Here is an 18,916-nt window from a genome sequence, read left to right as displayed (position 1 = left end):
ATGCGGGAGTCTGTCTGACTGTCTCTCCCCGTTTCCAGCTTCAGAAAAATGAAAAAAAAAAAAAAAAAAAAAAAAGGAAAAACTCTTTGTTGCCTGACCTGTGGTGGTGCAGTGGGATAAAGCATTGACCTGGAAGTGCTGAGGTCCCCGGTTCGAAACCCTGGGCTTGCCTGGTCAAGGCACATATGGGAGTTGATGCTTCCAGCTCCTCCCCCCCCCTTCTCTCTCTCTGTCTCTCCCTCTCCTCTCTAAAATGAATAAATAAATTTTAAAAATCAGCTGCTTTAAAAGAAAAAAATCTCTTTGTTCCCCAAAATTTAGAGGATAAATTTTTTTATTTGTAGAATCCAAGTCTGGGAACCACTAGAAGACCTTTGAGGTACCTTCCAACACATACATTTCCAAGAACTTCATTCCAGGCCTTTAGTGCCCCTCTTCCTCAGGGGTCAAATCAGGGATCGCCAGGCCCACCCCCCCTTTTCTGCAGTCACAATTGCACTGCCTCCCAGTAACACGCTACATTCCCCAGATGACAAATTACTGTGGAGTAACATTGAGACTGTGGATTCCTGAGGCTTGAGAGGCCTCTTAATGACATTTACAACATGTAACAAATTAGCTCCAAGCTAGGAGGTCAATCTGAAGAGCATCTACAGATGGCAGATCATATCTGTGACCCATAGAAGCTGTCTTTTACTTAGGTAGTAACTCTTCTCTGTTACAACCCCTATTTAAGGTCCACCATTACACACATCCCCATGTCTTTAGAATTTTGATCCCCAACTCTCATATCACTTGGGAAATCATCCTCTCCCTCTGCCTCCCAAATCCTAAGAAATGGCAGTCTCTGACTATGCTGTGCTCTGTAGTAAAGGGTCAGGGACCCTACTTGCCAGAACTACAACCTAAAACAAAGACTCAAAACTTAAGGACTTTCTGAAGAAGAAGTATGCTCAGGTTCAAAGACGGCAGTTCTTGTATAGGTTCCGTCCTCTCCACACACTACATTTCTTCTCTTGCCTCCTACGACCCTATCCCTTTGGCATATCCATTCTATCCCCACTCCTAATAGTGGTGATTTAAGATATAGCCCACTTCTCTCTTGTGGATTTCTAACTTCAGACCATTTCATGCTTCACCTTTTATCGTTATGGTCCCTTGTTCCATGGCAGGAGTTAATTTTGTGTATTCACCCCCATGGAAAGTCAATAACTTAGTTCAATAAATACCTATTTATTGAGCTCTTACAATATGCTAGACATTCAGGATACAGAGATAGAAAGAGACTGCTCTCTGCCCTCAGGGAGTTCAAAGGAACAGGGAAGAAACCATCTTCTACCAGCCCTGACTTTAAAATTTTCTTGCGTTTCTATCCCTCTTCTCACATGCAAACCAGAGCCCCACCGGCAATTAACAAGATAAACAGTAGATTTTCATCAAGACAGTCCCTCTTGTAAGCTTGAAAAGGTTAACAAAAGTGGCTTGGTATAGGTTCCAGCTGCTTTTCCCCTTTTTGCCCTTTTAAAAGGCTCTGAAGACCTGGTAAATACAACTTTGAATCAGAAGAACCTTTCTGAGGGACAGCTGGTCTAAGGGTGACTTGCAGGGCCTCACAAGTGGCTGGGTGCACGCAGTCTCTTCTAGGTTTCTGCCTGCCATCACTATCCAGTGTTCTCTGTTTTTCCATGTCTCTCCTTTAGCTCATCTTATTTGTTCTCTCTCCTCACCCCGTATGGAACTAAACCTTGAGAAGCTAGAAAAGGTGTGGGCAAGGGGAGAGAGGGCACCTGCCACCACCCAGCCACAAAAGCAGGTCAACGCAACCAGGGAAGCCAGCTTGACCATATTGTGCTTCCTCTGAAGCCATTGCTTCTGAATCTACACCTCTCAGAAGAAGCTTTCCCCATTCATCAGAAACTCTGCATGTCCCATCTGTGGAAGAATAACTCGGGCCCATCCATGTCCTCCCATCTGCCATAGTGTCCTCAAGGAAAATAGTGGGAAGACGACATTCTACCTCCATGCGCTAACGACGTACCCTATTCCCAGGCAGACCAGAACACGGGAGTAATGAATCCTAACCAAGTTCAGGCCTGCTTCTGTGAAAGTAAATATCTTCTCCAAAGCTCAAAGCATTTATCTGAAGTGCACAGGGGAAATGAATTTTTCCTGAGGCTTGCAGCGCTTTAAAAACACCATAACCATGCTCTGTGAGTTTGTTGAACTCTTTCTGATGGGACACGAGAGCTTGGTTGTCACCTTTTCCTCAACTGTCTGTCCCCCTTTATCTACTTTAACTTTTTTCCATGCCACCGACTCTGGTATGTTTCCTCCCCACCCCACCCTCTCTCGAGCTGTCCTTCCATTCCCCTCCGGAGAGCTGGGAGAGCCTAGGAAGTAGAGATCAATCTAGGAAGTGGGTTCAGAAGAACACCCCCGAGCCCTTAGTCTCGGGCAGCCATGCACAGCACACAGGGGGGGGGGGGCAGGAAATGACCCCTAGTACTTCCCACTTCTGCATTGTTCTATCTTGCTAGACTCTTCCTTGCTTCCCCACAGGAAGACCAGTCACATCACTCAGAGCCCCTGACCCAAAAGCCTCTTTGTGGGTCCTTCTAATACTTTCCTAACTCTAGAGGATGCCGGGTTTCTCACAGCAGCCAAATATGGGCACCTTAGACTCCAGTTTGCTGATAGCCACCATGACCTCGCCCTCCCCTCTGCTTTGCTAAATGTTATCTAGTCTGTCCACATTCTCAGGGGTTCCATTTATTATGCTGGACTTGAAGATTTCTTCTACAATCTCTCAGTGAAGCCGTTTCTCGCTGTCTCCCCTGCCCAACCCCTTGACCTCATCTCACCCAATGAATCAGATATGAACCCAGGGATGAGAGGGAAGGGTCAGAAATGCTCTGGCAAACGAAAAAAAACAAAGGAATGAGAAGCAGACGGTGTCCACTCCCTGAAGCATCCCAAGAGAACTGTCACAGTTGAAGGCCTCTGCTTTCCTCATGATCTTTAAGAAGATCCCTTGTATCTAGGAACATAATGGATTTCTTCAGTAAATTACCCCAAATTGCCATCGTGACTCGCATTCCTCCCAGACTCAGCAACTTGACAAGGAGCTGTCTTGACCTAGAAGTGTCTGCCCCACCGTTGTGCTGTAACAGTGAAAGCCACATCCTTCCAGCGGGGCCAGGATTCCCCTGGGACTCCTGCCACAGGCTAGGACACAACTGAGCTGCTTGGAGAGGTTTACCCTTCTCCCGCTTTCTCCTCTCCCTTCCCAGGTAGTTTCCTTTGAAGTAAATTTGCTCAGATCAGCTGAGTCTATCACCAAAGCCTCCTGTCACCTCAGCCAAATAGTATCTTAGCTGCTCTGAAGTCACTCAGAACTTGAGCTGTGCTGCACACCTCCCTCACTTACTGCCTGGAAGAACACCCTGAGGCCCAGGCCGTGTACCATAACTGACAAGGTTCAGGAGTCTTCCTGGAGACTAGATCACTAGTTCATTCGACTCCAGAGCTTACTGAAGGCAGCCCCCATAACCTTTCTGTTCCCTGCTGCTTGCCCACCATTTTATCAGTTGCACAAACTTATTATTTTATTTGTACATAATATTAACATAAATAATAGATACTTTTAACCTAAATATTAAGTATGCTCCTACTGTCTCTGTGAAGAAACAACCCTTGTCTTTTAAAAAAATTTTCTTTGATCATACTTCTATTTTTAGTATTAATTTTGTAAAACTGTGAAGACTAGATTCTGTAACCATTGGGAGGCTGAGTAGGTGGGGGCACGCAGGAATGGGAGACACGGAAGTCTCCCATTCAAAGAGGGAACAAAGATGGAGACAGAAGCCTCTGATGATGACCTGAAAATGCTAGCCTGCATTTCACAGGTATGGCCCAACTCCCAAAACAGCCCTACACAGGTTAGAGAAAGAGGACAGCAAGGCTTTGCACCCTACCTATTTAACAAAGAGAAGACTAGGCTAGAGCACAGCACCCCAAAACAGAGGAGCTATTCAGAGGACGAGGGAAGTAGAAGTAAAACATGTAAAGATGAGTTTTATGGGAGACTGGGAAAGGCCTTATTCCACCCACAAAAAGCAAAGGAGATGTCCCATGGAGAAGACCACCCCTGGAGTGGTCCACTTCCCATGAGGTCAAGATAAAAACAGGATTGAACTATATAATAAGTCCAAACTGCTAATAGCAAAGCTTAAAATCACAGCAGGTTATAAGCCAGTCAAAAGATTTATTAACTCCTATCTTTCACATGTTCTTATTTGGTTGGTTTTCTTGGGGTTTTTTTTCTTTTTTTTAATTCAGTGAGGGGAGGGGAGGCAGAGAGACCAATTCCTGAATGCACCCCAACAGGAATCCACCCAGCAATCCCACCAGGGGGCGATGCTCTGCCCATCTGAGCCGTTGCTTTGTTGCTCAGCAACTAAGCTATTTCAGTGCCTGAGGCAGAGGCCATGGAACCATCCTCGGCGCCCAGGACCAACTTGCTCCAATTGAACAATGGCTGCAGAAGGGGAAGGGAAAGAGAGAAAGAGAGAGAGAGAAGTGAGAGAGGAAGGGGTGGAAAAGCAGATGGGCACCTCTCCTGTGTGCCCTGACCAGGAATTGAACCCGGATGTCCACAAGCCGGGCCGACATTCTACCACTGAGCCGACCTGCCAGGGCTTGGTTTTTTACTTTTTTATTTATTTATTTTTTTTATTTCTCTGGCAAAGCTCTTCTTGAAAAAATCCAGTTTTGTCATGGGCTGCTCTGGTGAAAGAGCTCTGTTCACTCCTATGGAAGAAGGATGCTGCAGCCACCATGGCAACTCTTCTGCCTGGTGGCCCTTCTTACAAACAAGAACTTTGGAAGGGGAGAGAAAGGAGAGCTGCAGTCAGAGAAGAACAATAGTGTACAAAGTCTTTCCAAGGATGGGGAGTTTTTACTTCCTGTGAATCCCATTTAATGGAATTCCTCCCATCCTCAACTAAAAAAATAATTCACCCAAAGCATCAGTCCTGAATGTTAAAAGCATCAAGTTTCAATTAAGCCACAAATAAAAGAATTGAGGGATACCATCTCTTTTTCTTGTGATCTCTGGGCCGACTTAACGATTTCATAATACAACTACCCAAAGAACCCAGCAGCACAAACAGCTCTTTGCCATTACTCTCATGGTGTTCCCATTTGATTTGTAACACCTCTTCTAGCTGATCTGTCCACCTCAACACTCTTCTCCTCTCCTCTCCCAACCAGACTAGTTCAGCAGATATGGGGGATAGGGCTCACAACTCCTTTTTGCCTTCTACTCCCCATTTTATCCCCTGTCTTATCTCTCCCCAGAATTGACCACCTGGAAGGGAAAGGGGGCAGAGGGTATGGTTGGTCTCTCAGAAATGCCCTTCAGGGTTCAGAAACTAGTACACACCACTGTCTCTGGTTCACTGCAACTCTTTACAAGCCAAAGAAGCATTGTTTAGCAAATAAAGGACCCAATGCAAATTTAGCTCAGGAAGTATCATGGTTGGAGCAGACGACCTTAAATTCTTGATTAGGGAAGTAAATATTTCTTGAAAATGAGAATATATTTTAAAAAAACATTTTTAGAAAAAGTTTTTTCATTATGATTTTTAAAAAAAGGTTTAAAAGCCACAGAAGATCTGTTACTGTCTCACTGCTGTCTTTCTGTCTCTGTGTGTGATATCAATTTGACTCAGCCTCTCCCCATCCCTGTCTCTCCCTTTCCCTCACTCCTTTATCTTCAATTTATTATTAAGACTCATGGCAGGTGACAGGCTTAGGGGGCTGAGAAGGGTGGGAAGTCTCACAGATAGGCCTGCTGTAGGAGATGGCTTAGGAGGGACAGAGGAAGGTTGATGACTAGTGTGCCTCCCTACCCTCCTCCCACAGGCGGTTTCTCCCTTAGAGTAAGTCTTCTCTACCCACCTGCCTTCCCATCCACTCCTCCAAATCTCCTCATGACCATCACATCCCATAACTACTTCCTGCTGACCAGAGCCCCTTAGCTTGGTTAGGCTAATCCAAGTCACTGTACATTTCAATTGTAGGCCTGCCAGCTCCCCACCCTTCAACCGATCTGTATTGAATAATTTGGGGATTCAGGGCATTCTTCACTCTTCCTTCGACAGCACCTCTCTTAGCTACCTAAGCACTGCCCACTTTGTGCCAACCAGTAAATACCTTTGATTCAATGGCTTGATAAAGGGGAAACACAGAAACTAGTGAGGATGGGAAAGGCCAGGGGAAATGCACTATGACATGGGAGTTTCCTTTTCTCTATTCAGAACCGTTACAAATTGTACTATGTCCTCCACAGAGTATTCAGGAGTGTTGGGCGGATAAAATGTATTATGCTCACTTTGTTAAAGATGCCGTCGCCCAGGTGATATTAATGTGTGTTGGAGGCAGACAGGATCATTGTAGCCTGGGGCTTGGTTTTGGGATTAAGCCTCTCCCACCCGTCTTGATGTGGGGTGGTACAATCCAATCATGCCTCAGAGAAGTGACTGTGTTAGAGACTTCCCTATTTTGTATATTGGATTAAGGGTTTGGATTTCTACACTATAAAATGGGGGCAAAACGAGAGCTTGCCCTCTTGGTTCCTGAGATTAGCATGAGAGAGCAGCAGGAAGAGGCCATGTGGCCAGGAGAAGCAGCCAAGATGGCGGAGTATTGAGTGAGAGGCCAGTTTGTGCAGTTTGACGCTGGAGAAGGAAGGAGATGGGGAACAGAGGTGAATAAGTCTGGTGAGCTAGAAACCTTTGATTCTAGGAAACTCGGATAAGTCAGTGGCTTTGAGAGCACTGAATGTGATTGGGTTTTGGAGCCCAGTGTGTATTTTTACTTGCCCGCCGGGTACAAGCTAGAATTAAAGACTATGGCTCATCAGTTTTTGGCTCCACTGTTTCTTTGCCGACTGTCTGAATCCAATGCGAACCTGCATGAGCTGGGCTGCTCTGATGGTGGCCCTGGCCACGCCTACTGGCTTTACAAGGAGCCTCTATTGATAGACACCTTCTTTGTTAAATACAAAATGGTTTCCTTGTCTCAGGGCCTTTTGGAGGATTCTTTCTCTCGCAATCTTCAAATGTCAATGGTATCTGAGAAAGTTGACACTTGTGACAATGATTGGTGCGAGTTTCCAGTGGCATCCTATATCTTAACCCCAAAAGAGACTAGATGGCTGCTCCTCACAATCCTCCCCACACACACACACACACACACACAAGCAACTACACTAGCAGTTAATGCCTGATAGACATAGCTCACCAGTGCCTGCCCACACCACGTGTCATTCTTGTTCTCGTCTGTACCTCCCTCTCTCACTTGACTGCTAATAGGACTCATTTAAGATAGATTTGGGAAGGATAATCTCTTCATTTCTACTTCCCATCCTTTGGGATCTCAGTTCCAGCACATAACAAAAGCTTTTCTACTTAGTTCAATCTCCCTTCAGTGGAGGGGTGGCTTTTATTTGTAGAGTTGGTTGAGTCTAGGCTTGGTGTTGTCTGCCTCCAGTTTTCAGTTGTGTTATTTCTAGGTCTTCTTGGGTTGGTATCTGCTGTTATCTGTAATCCACTTTTGGATTTGGGCAGCTTTGAAGTCTTGATTTGTTTGTTTTCTTAACAGGTGATAGTCTTGTTTACTGATCTCAGCAAGTGGCTTCCTTGAAACTGTATCCAGGAATGCCATGGGTGTAACCTGAGACTCTGAAGGCCTCTTTAGCCAGCTAATCTCACTGGGGGCAGGGTGTTTTCTCAGCTTCAGTAGGGGGAGGTGTATCTCAGATCTCCTTGAAGACCTGAGTTACTGCCGGAGGGGTGGCTTTTGTGACTCTCTAAACATACGGGAGACGGAGAAGCAGGTAGGATGTCCTGTTTTGCTAGCTTTCCCTTTTACTTCACTCAGTTCCCTGTCCTATTTAACTACTAGACTCAAGCAGCCCCTTCCCCACCCTCTAAGAGGAGCAGTGATGATGACAGCCAGCATGTACTGAGGAACAGCCAATGTGTCCAGCAGCAGTTTATCCAGCTTGCCTGAGGCTCCCACTCAACCCCCCATAATACTCTTTCCTTTGTCATATGTTTCATTTCCTAGCTCCCTGTCTCATCTCTCTCTCTCTCTATCCAACTTCCTCCTCTAAAATGTTATGCGGTGAGCCACAGACATGCTTCCAGAGGACACACCTGCTGTGACTGTACCCTTAAGATGAGCTGCTCCGCCTCTGTGCTTCAACCATCCTCCCACACGCTGAGAAATCATCTAGTAGGCCAGGCCACCCCTCTCACCATCCAAGCCAGCTCTTACTTAGAGGTCTGTGCAGAGAGACCACTTCCATAGTTAAAAACACACCAAGGCTGCCTTACTTGCCTGCCAGCCCGAGCCCTACCAGTGAAGTCCCCAGAAGTGTCCCCATCATATCCCCCAGGAATGGCCTCAGCATTTCACACAGTCTACAAAGGCTGCAATGAACACCTTAAATCCCCACTTTCTTAGAGCTATCTAAGTGTTCTGTCCCAATCTCTGACCTCCTTTCCTCCTTCCAGCCCGCTCATTTTCCTACCAACATTTTAATTTTATTTTAGAAGGAGAAGAGTTGAGAGAGAGAGAGAGGTCTGTTTCTGTATGTGCTCTGACCTGGGATCGACCAGGCAATCGTTGTGTATCAGGACAACCACTCTAAGCAACCCAGCAATCTGGCCAGGGCTTCCTGCCAGCTTCTTAGCTAATTACGTCCCTCCCTTTTATTAAGTTTTCAGTATGACAATACCATACTGTTTCTGAGGATTCATTTTGTACTTTTAGACCTCTAAATATGTTCCTTCTACCAGGGAGAGAATTGGCTTTCACCATCTCCTCAGACGACCCTGGACTTCAACTATGGAAATCTTGAACTGCTCTTGCCGAAACCGTTACCCCAGAGTCTCACGAGACCTGGCTGAACAGGCTGGTGGTAATTGTCAGTTGGTTTCCAATACTCGTCATTCATTGGGCTACTGACCTGTCAATCACTTCTGCTGGACCAATCAGCAGCAGCACCTTTAACAGATGTTGGAGGGCAGGCCAACGGTTTCCTGGCTATTTGAGCCTATGGAGGTGATCTTACTCCCCTTAACCTCCTCTTCTAACCTCTAAAATTTATTAGAGTCTAAATCGTCTGTTCTAAATGGTTAGTAACCGTGATCGCATTGAGAAGAGTGTGGGGCTGGATGCTGCCCCACTCGGGCAGTTCCCCTGGGACCTTGTCAATCTCCTCCTTGGCCTGGGCTTCAGTTGCTTTTTCAAAAGGAGGAAGTTGATTACCCATAATCTCTGAACCCCCTTTTATTTTGGAAAACCCAAAATAAGTGGAGACCCAGCCCGATCATGTGAATGTAAGAGAAGGCAATGGGGCAAAGGTAAAGAAGCGCTTCCACGGTCCGCAGCCAAGGAGACGACGCCCAGAAAGAATGAAGGAGGAATTCCCTCGAGCCTAGGGAGAACTCGAGGGCCCACAACGAGGGGGAGGGAAGACACGGCTTCCCAGGAGGGCCTCTGAGTGTGGGCTCAAAAGAAACAAAGCCTTCTAGTTGTGTGTACTCAAATGGGGCTGGGTGTGAGGGGGAACTGTGGGGATTAGATTAAGAACCTCCTTGAACCCCATTTATAGGTTGTTTTTGCTTCTTTCCTGTCGTTTCCTATTAGGTGTTCTTTGAGAGGTTCCATCTCACCAAGTTGAACAAAGATGTGTTCCCGCGGTATTGAATGAGCCGTGTATTTGCCAGCTCCTCCATTTTCTCCACACCACCTGCAGAAGCTGACAGTGACCGATGGGCTTTTTCAGTGGACACCAGAATGCCATTTCCTACAGAATGGAAGCAAACAGAACTGTGGCAACAAAAGGTGAGTGGGGGGAAGGAGAGTGGGACTCTTCCTCCACATCCCAGACCTCCTCCTCTCTCTTTCTTTTCCCCACACCCTTCTCTCCAGTCCTTCCTGCCTCCCACCCTCAGGCCACGTTTCACACCCTCCCTCAGAAATTCAGGGGTCCTCAAGGCATGCTCAGGAAAGGCAGTTCCCTGGCCCAAGCTTCTCATTGTCTGCTCCACTGAGAAGTAATCAGCTTCCAGGAACTTTGAGAAATTGCTTTTCTATACGAGGGCACCAAACCGATTCAGAGGGATGGTCGATAGTGAGTAGAGTTGGCAAAGCCGCTTCTCTGACCCGTGGGGTATCAGAATCAGCGTACTTGACATTGGCCCCTATGAGTTAGAGGTTGTCAGCTGCAGAGGTAGAATAAGTTTGTCCAGACCCAAAGTATCTGTTGCTGCTTCAGCTTCTTCCCAAAAGGTTTCTACTTCTCAAAACCATCAGCCTCCCCTATAGCTGGTTTTTCTTCACCTCTATTTCTTTTTTTTCTTTTACTCTATTCTTCTCACTGTCTTTTTTCCTGTGTCTTTCTCACTGGTTTGAATTTTTTTCCTTTTGTTTCTGAAGCCAAACAGAAACCTGGAGAAGCTGTGAGGATGGTGGTAGCCGGAAGAAGGAACGTTAACCTGAACACCCACCATAAAAGGCAGATCCACACCTTGCCTCAACAGGAATGAATATTGCTACCCCCCCCCCAACACACAGTCACTCAGTCATCCCCTTGATACATGGATTTTTCGTCGTGCCTACTATAGATGGGTAGCCCCCACTCTAACCCAACACTGCCAGTGATCAGAAACACTGACTCCTGCCTCCCATGTCCACCCCCATGGGAGGTCCCTACAGAAGCAAAACATAGTCACCTTAGACTCTGGCACACTGAGCCAGGCCCTGATCCCTATCTCAACTTTTTGCCAACTTATTTAATTTTTAAAAATGTATTAAGTAATACTCATATGTCTAAAGTATTATTTAAATATTTGTTTCAGCTATGGCTGGTTGGCCTAGTGGTAGAACACTGGCCCAGTGTGTGGGTGTCCTGGGTTCCATTCCTGGTCAGGGTACACAGGAGAAACTCCCATATGCTTCACCACTCCCCCTCTTGCTTCTCTCTCCCTCTCTCCCTCTCTCTCTCTCTCTCTCTCTCTCTCTCTTTCTTCCTCTTTTCTCCTACTGCAGCCATGGCTCAATTGGAACGAGTTGGCCCAGGTGCTGAGATGGCTCCATGACCTGTGCACCCAGGCACTAAGAAGAGCTCAGTTCCTGAGCAACAGAGCAATGTCCCAGATGGGCAAAGCATCCCCCCGCCCAGTGGGCTTGCTGGGTGGATCCCAGTCGGGGCACATGCAGGAGTTTGTCTCTCTGCCTCCTGTCCTCTCACTGAATTAAAAATAAATAAATAAACAAATAAATATTTGTTTCAATATAACATTAAGTTGTATTTCCCTTTTTTCTCCTCATTTTCCCCACGGTATCCTTCCTAGGACCAAAATGATAGGGAGCATCTGAGAATGACGGTAAAGTCTAAAAATGTCCATTTCTCTGCAGAGAGCAACCATGAGACATGCTACTCACTCATGGGCAGGGTGTTGGGGAGCACAAGTACCCCTCTCCCCCCACAACTAAGAAAACAGTTTCCCTGAGCACTGGACACAGCACTCGGTGGGAGGGCATGTCCCCTACTCTATTGGCACATTATGTAACTCTATGGCACATTATGGTTTACAGGTAAGAAGGATCTCTGTGTTATTTAGAATAATAAAAGTCCTAAAATAGTTACTTTTGGGTTGGCATGTAGTAAACTATTATGCAGCTGTTAAAAATGCATTTGAAGGCATACCTTTTTCATGACATGAGAAAAAAAAAGCATATTTCAAAAACTGTGTGTACAGGAGGTTCATAATCTTATAAAGTATCTGTGTGCATGGGAATTTACCAGAAAAATAAACACCAAAATATCCAGAAAAGATTGGAATTGTGATTGATTTTTATTTTGTTATACATTTTTTTATTTTCTACCATGCACATATAATGAGAAATAAAAAATCCAAGTTGTAGAAGTAGTTGATTCTTCATTGTCATAAATGGCAAGGGAATTGGAACTGACATGAGGGAGCTTTTAGGGCTGGTGGTCCCTTACATGACAGCTTGGGCTGGTAGAGTTGGAAGGTCCTAATGGGAGCCAGAATCCTCCAATCATGCAAATAAATTGTCGGAAAGACAGATGCAGTAGAGCCAAGTAAAGGTGTTCCACCCTCGCCTCTCCTCCGTTCACTTTTCCTTTCTCTCATACCTCTATGCAGTAGTGACCAGCACTCTGTAATTAAGGGCAAAAGACCTGGCACCTCATAGGTGGGTAGCTGGGCAAACTATTCAGTCCTGTGGGAACTCGTCTCATGGGTCGTCGCTCACTCACACCTCAGGGCTTCCATCATCACTTTCCCCTCCTTCTGCAATGCCATGCCCACACATTTTCTTGTGCTTTGTTTCTGTCATTTGGGTCTCAAAGCAAATGACATCTCCTCAAAGAGTTCCTCTCTCAGTTCACTTTCCATAACATCTTTTCTATTTTCTGTAAGCACTGATCCATAACTTCTTATTGTCTCCTAGAAATTAAATTCATTGGGAGCTGGAATCTTGTCTTGAGCACCGCTGCGCCCCATTGCTTAACGCTGCCTGTCACTAATGGGTCAAGCACCATGCGATTCTTCTGCACCATGTTTTCTTACTTAATCTTTCTAAGAACCTAATGTGGTTTACATACAAGCAAAAAGGTTAAGAACGGAGAGGTGCAGTACAATGAGTAAGTGGCAGAGCCAGAATTAGAACTAATTCCAGAATACTTTCCATTTCGCTACCCTCCCTCCCATGCAACGGGTTGGGACCTGTTTTGGAGAGAGAAGACTGGGAGAGTTCAAGAGCAGGGACCAACAAGAGCCAAGTCTCTGCTTCCAGAAAGTTTTAAAATAGTGTTCAACTGAGCCGGGCACAGTCCTGGGAAGCAGGGAGAAGGGAGGAAAGGAGTAAAAAAGCCAGAGGGATTTGGTTACAGTTCAGCACCTTCAGTCCATTTTATACGTATCTGAGCAACACACAATCTCTTTTGTTCATTTCATAAGTAGAAACTGAACACTTCCCATGGGTTTATTTTTCCCTTTTTTTTCCTCTTCTGTGGACAAGATAAAAATCTTTATTTACAAATAGTCTGTTCCTTTAAAAAAAGTTCAGAGAAAAAGATTTGGATAAAATATGATATAAAGGCCCTGGCTGGTTGGCTCAGTTGTATAGTGTCAACCCAGCTTGTGGAAGTCCTGGGTTTGAATTCCAGTTAGGACACACAGGAGAAGTGACCATCTGCTTCTCCACCCCACCCCCATTTGTCTCTCTCTCTCTCTCTTCCCCTCCCACAACCATGACTCTAGTGGTTCAAGTAAAAGTTGGCCCTGGGCTCTGAGAATAGCTCCATAGCCTTGGCCTCAGGTGCTAAAATAGCTTGGTTGCCAAGCAACAGAGCAATGCCCCAGACAGGCAGAGTATGGTCTAGTAGGGGCTTGCTGGATGGATCCCAGGCAAGGCACATGCTGGAGTCTGTCTCTGCCGCCCCACCTCTCACCTAACAATAAATAAATATATATATAAGATAAAAATCACAGGAAACAAAGCCAAATTTTGATAATAATCAAGGAGAAATGTGGTGACATGCAGAAAATCAAACCCAGTCATAACCGTTACAAGAGAGTCAGGGCAAACAGACTAAGGGAAACTAAATCCCATCACATTTCCCTAAGACCCTCCCCCAGAGTCTCTGGTCTATAAGTTAGTAGCCAGCTCAGAAATTTCAAGTTATACATCATCTTATTTCTACCTACCTCAAATAACAGTAAAGTCATTTATATTTAACAAATACAATATCAGAGGAAGAGCTTGTCTCCGTTAAAGTGGCTAAGAAGACTTTTATGAATACCATCATATAACCTGGGAAACATTTGTTGACATCCAGGGCTATTTTCTGGTAAGCTGTTACCTCAACTCAAAATTGTGTTTGTTTCTATGTGCAGGGAGAGTCACTGGAATCCTCCATAGGTAATGAGCTAGAGCAAACCCCTAGTCCACAGGCTGCACCTCGGGCTGATTCCATCTCTTCCATCAGTTCAGAAGCCCATGCCTTGCCATTGTGCCCAATGGATGTGAGAAATGAGCTAAGGATAGGTGGTGTTAGGACTATAACAATAGAGATTACTGAACCGGAGACCATTGCTGACAGGAGGCTTCCATACCTTTAGGATCTTGGCTATAAATGCTAAATTAGAAGTAACATTTGACAGCTTTGGGCCTTTAAATTGGTTAATCTTTCCATTTACAAGGGCAAGTTTGGCACGGTCAGTATCTACTGTGGGTTGGTGTGAAATGAGTTCTAATAGGGAAAACTTCCTCCTTGTGAAGCTTGAAAACTTCGCACTCTTTTCTCCCATCAGGCATTTGGTGCTTCTTGATCCTGTGGGGGTCACTGTGTCCTCCCTGGGGGATCTGGGCCTGCCGGGCGTCCCTCAGTTCCCTTCCCAGTGTGGCTGTCTTCATCCTTTCCACTTGGAGCTGCTGCTGGGACACTCCTGTTTTCCCCAGGGAGCGATGGAGAACTCAGCTTCTGCCCAGAGCTGCTGCAGGTCTCTCCCTGGATCAGAGTGGATCATATTCCTGGGTAGACTATAAAATTCTTCTGAGAGCTCCTGAGGAATGCATGGAAAACCACCTTCACGGATATGATACCACATGGCATTGTTAGGTAATGCCACCGCTCCCACAGCTGTTACAATTGCTAATCCCAAAGTATATTGTCTCCTTTCGGGCGATGCTGGGAATCCTTTTTAGCCAGGAAGTGACTGTCTCCCTCTTTCACTTTGGGTTTGATAATTGATGCTGCAACACCCACGTCTCCAATTTTGTATATCACATTAGCAGAGGGAAACCAGTTGGCATCCCTTTCAATCTCTTCTTGGACTACAGGAGAGGCACTTTGCATCTGATGACAAATGAAGATGTTACTCAGTTTGGTGTCCAGGTGCAACCACACAAGAGTTGTGAATGTTTGTAACCCCAAGGATAATCTGTAGAAGGATGTCCTTGAGTTTCGGCTCTTCAAAATAATTGTCAACTTTTGTGTTTTCAGATGCAGCAGCCTGCAAGCTTCCGCCATTGCAGTATTCATGCTGAATGATCACGCAGTCATCTTCTATACATGTGGAGTAGTAACACACCACATGGGGGTGATGACCTAATACCGCAGGAGCATAAGCATCATGCAAAGCCGAACGCTCCCTTGATAATTCTGCGAAAGATTGCGTGGAGTGTTTTTTTGCATAAACATATCCATCCAGCCTCTTAGTACTCTAATAGACTATACCAGATTCTTCAACCCCAATCGTTTCTACCTCCATGAATTCCTTCCCATAGCAGGAGTCTTGTTACTTTCTCGTAGAACAGTCTCTTGGCAGGCAGCCCCTTTGTTCTAGCTTTCCTCTCTGGATCAGCTTTCCTGAGATCTCTCCTCAGGTTTTCCTCTTGCCACTGGATTGAAGGAATTGTTTTCTATAGCACTCTGGGATGAAGGGATTAAAATTAACCCCAGCTGATGAGGTCACTTCATCTGTGAAGGAAACAGGTATGATTCTAAAATGCTTAGAGCCCCGGGAGGGTGTCTTCCTTGTTGAAGAAGTCACAGACTGGCCCCACACGGCCTTTGGAAGTGAAGGGACTCTCACAGTGTAGCAGATTGTTTGTGTCGTCTGGCTGGGCTGGTGTTGTAGGACGTTTGGGAGATTCTGATACCAGAGTCCCCAAAACAGTACCTGGACTCACTTTGTCTTTTTCCTGAAATGTGTTGAGTTCATGCACTTTATTAAGGGGTGTTCTGAGAGGTGTAAACTTGGCCGCTGAATCCTGAGCCTCAGATTCCTCTGGGGTGTGGCTCTGGGCCTTCCTGTCCCCTGGTGCTTCCTTCTGTTCTCTGGTCTCACTCTCTTCTTCGCAGCAGACTTTTAGTTTCTAGCTCTTTGTTAATACTGTTGTCATCCATCGCAGCCAAAGAGCCTGACAATGGAAGCAAGAAGTCCTGCTTCCCCCAGGCCTCTCTGCAGTCTGTTCTCCTTCCTGTGGGTTTCAAGTGATTCAGAACATCCCTAGACTGGGCAGTTCCGGTCCTTAATTGAACACTTACTGTGTGTGTTTCCACACAGTTCGGGACCCATCTAGGCTCGAAGGTTCTTGTCCTTGTCCTCTCAGTGTCTACATATTGCATCAAGCCCACTGGGTGTCTGGTTAGCGGGGTTACCTGCCCTGAGCAGAGACAGATGGGAGATTTCAGTCATCATTAAGGTTTATTGACCAGCACGGCTGGAATTTCCCAGAGAGAGGAATTAATCTCGCTACCGACTGAGAGCAGACATCCTGCTGGGAGTAGTTACATAAATTCTGTTGCTCAAATTAATTAGGATTGTGATGCATTTGTTTAATGAGGAAGAATCTGGTGGTGGCGAGAAGCTAGCTGGTCAGACCCTTCAGAACCCAGCCAATCCCAGGTGTCACTGCATCAGGTGGGGGGGGGCGGGGGGGGCTGGCCTTGTCAGACAGCAGGACCTGACTGGGGTGGAATAACGTGGTCAGTCAGTCAGAGGAGTAAACTGAGGCAGGCAGGGAAGCCCATCAGAACACAGTGCTACTTTAGAAGGGGGTCTGGGGCTTCGCAGACTCCCACAGCGTGTGCCTCGCCAGTCCCCGAGTACGGAGGGCGGGCTCAGCTTCATCCACTGTCCTCCCGCCTCCTCTTTCCCTGCTTGTGGAGGAAAATGCTAACATTGCCTCAGTAGCACCCCAGGGACTCATCCAGCCATTTTTCCTCCCATCCCCCAAAATGCCAGATTATACTATCCACAGGAGGAAGAATTCTTTCAACAAAGCATAGATCTATTGCCTGAAGCATATAGAAATCTTTTTCTCTTACTCCTACCTCTACTTAAAAAGAAAACACTTCCTGCCTGACCTGTGGTGGCGCAGTGGATAAAGCATCGACCTGGAATGCTGAGGTTGCCGGTTCAAAACCCCAGGCTTGCCTGGTCAAGGCACATATGGGGGGTGATGCTTCCTGCTCCTCCCCTTCTTCTCCCTCTCTCTCTCTCATTCTCTCTACTCTGTCTCTCTAAAAATTAATAAATAAAATCTAATATATATATATATATATATATATATATTCCTTTAAAAAAAAAGAAAACACTTCTTTCTACCCACAATGCTTTTTCTGCTCGTCTAAGGTCAATGCTAAACTCCACTGCGCCCTTCACTCTGTCTGTGCTGACCCAGGTTCTTCCCTTGCAGAGACCCGGGTCTCGGCTGCAGTAAGTCAGGGGAAAGACTGGATGGTGGCTGGGCCAGGTGACAGCTGTGGGGATGGAGAGAAGCAGAACTTCGAGAAAGCTCCAAAGGACATCATTCACGTTCTAGTCTTTGTGGGGCGTGCCCTGTGGGATGGAACAGAACTGGTGCTTCTTGGTGGCCCTGGAGAAAAGTGGTCAGACGCAGGAAATGGTTTCAGGGAGAGTCAAAAGGATTTGCTGATGAACTGGAAGAGAAAAAGAAAACATATAATTTTAGGTCTTAGTTTTTCATGCCAACATTTACAGAACTGTCTAAGGAACCTTATTTTTCTTTCAAGCTCCCTGCCCCCCGCTCCTACCTCTTCTTATGACTGACCACGACGGCACAACCTGAATAAGCCAGAAGTTGGGCGCCACCAGACGTTTCATGAAGCAAGAACATTGTCAAGATCATGTGGTCAGCTGCCCGAGAAGGTTCATCCCCTTCCTAGACTGAGCGAGACCCTTAGCCTAGGGCTCAGTCAGCTATGCCTCGTGTAGAGGAGGGCCACGCAGGGGCACTGATCTGGGAACCTGAAGTCCAAATCCAGGTGGCCTAGGATAAGTCATGTAAGCGCTCCGGTCTCAGTTCCCTCACTCCTCAAAGACGCCTACCTTGTACTCCGGGGAGAAACGAGCTCCTGCGTTTGCGTGCTACAGATGGTCTCTTCTGCAGTAGCCAGGGAGATGGTTTTAAACTGTAATTTTTGTCACATCCCACATTTAAAAACCCTCCAAAAGCTTCCCAACACATTCAGAATTTTTTAAAGTAAACAAATAAATAAAGACCACGCGATGGCTAAGGAGGCCCCGATGACCGAGCCTAGCCCCGCCTTCTCCGCCCCGTCCTCAGAGGCGCCCTCCCTGCTCCCCTCCACGTTCCTTCTGACCCTTGAATATGACAAGCCACCCCCCCCCCAAGCATAAGGCCATTGCACTGGCTAGTCCCTTTCTCTGGAATATCCTTCCCCAACTCTTGGCATGGACGAAAACCCAATCTAAAGTGGTCCAGGCTCTATCCATTACTCTGTCTTATTTTTTCATCAGGACACGTTGTATTACTGGGCTTTTGGTTTGTTATTCATCTTCCCCAACTTGAACTTGAGGTTCACAAGACCAGGGACCTTTCCTATTATATCAGTCAGAGTCCCATCAGGAAAACAAGAATTGCACTAGATATTTTCACAGTGATAATTTAATAAAAGGAGTTCATTTAAAACATCCTAGAAGGAGAGAAAGACTTTTAAAGGGAGCACCGAAGACAAACAGAGATCAGAACCACAGGAAACAGTGGGGTTGTGAGAGTGTAGGAACCCAGAGCTCAGACCCAGCCCTCCGCCCGGGCCCCTCCAGCTGCTGCTCACCTCTGAGGAGGATGGGACGCAGCTCCGGGACTGTTGAAAGGGGCTGGAGACCAAAACTGCTCTCCCAGGAACAAGGCCATTGATGAGACAACCCCAGCAAGATCCAGCTAGCAGAAAGGAAGGAGCAGGTCCCTACTTCCTCCTCCTGCCTGCCAGTCTCCTGCTAGAACCACTGCTGGTGAAAACAGAAAAGCCCACAAC

At 46.3% G+C, this 18,916-nt stretch overlaps 2 pseudogenes; both read right to left on the bottom strand.

Annotated features, from left to right (window-relative positions):
- Nucleotides 1–10,271, bottom strand: part of LOC136387952 (large ribosomal subunit protein uL6 pseudogene) — a 53,567-nt pseudogene extending 43,296 nt beyond the window's left edge.
- Nucleotides 10,272–14,144: 3,873 nt separating this feature from the next.
- On the bottom strand, nucleotides 14,145–16,018 carry LOC136387951 (wee1-like protein kinase 2; annotated as a pseudogene).
- Nucleotides 16,019–18,916: the final 2,898 nt, after the last annotated feature.

The sequence above is a fragment of the Saccopteryx leptura genome, chromosome 1 (genome assembly GCF_036850995.1).
Source record: "Saccopteryx leptura isolate mSacLep1 chromosome 1, mSacLep1_pri_phased_curated, whole genome shotgun sequence".
NCBI lineage: Eukaryota > Metazoa > Chordata > Mammalia > Chiroptera > Emballonuridae > Saccopteryx > Saccopteryx leptura.
This window is presented reverse-complemented; position numbering and strand designations above follow the sequence as displayed.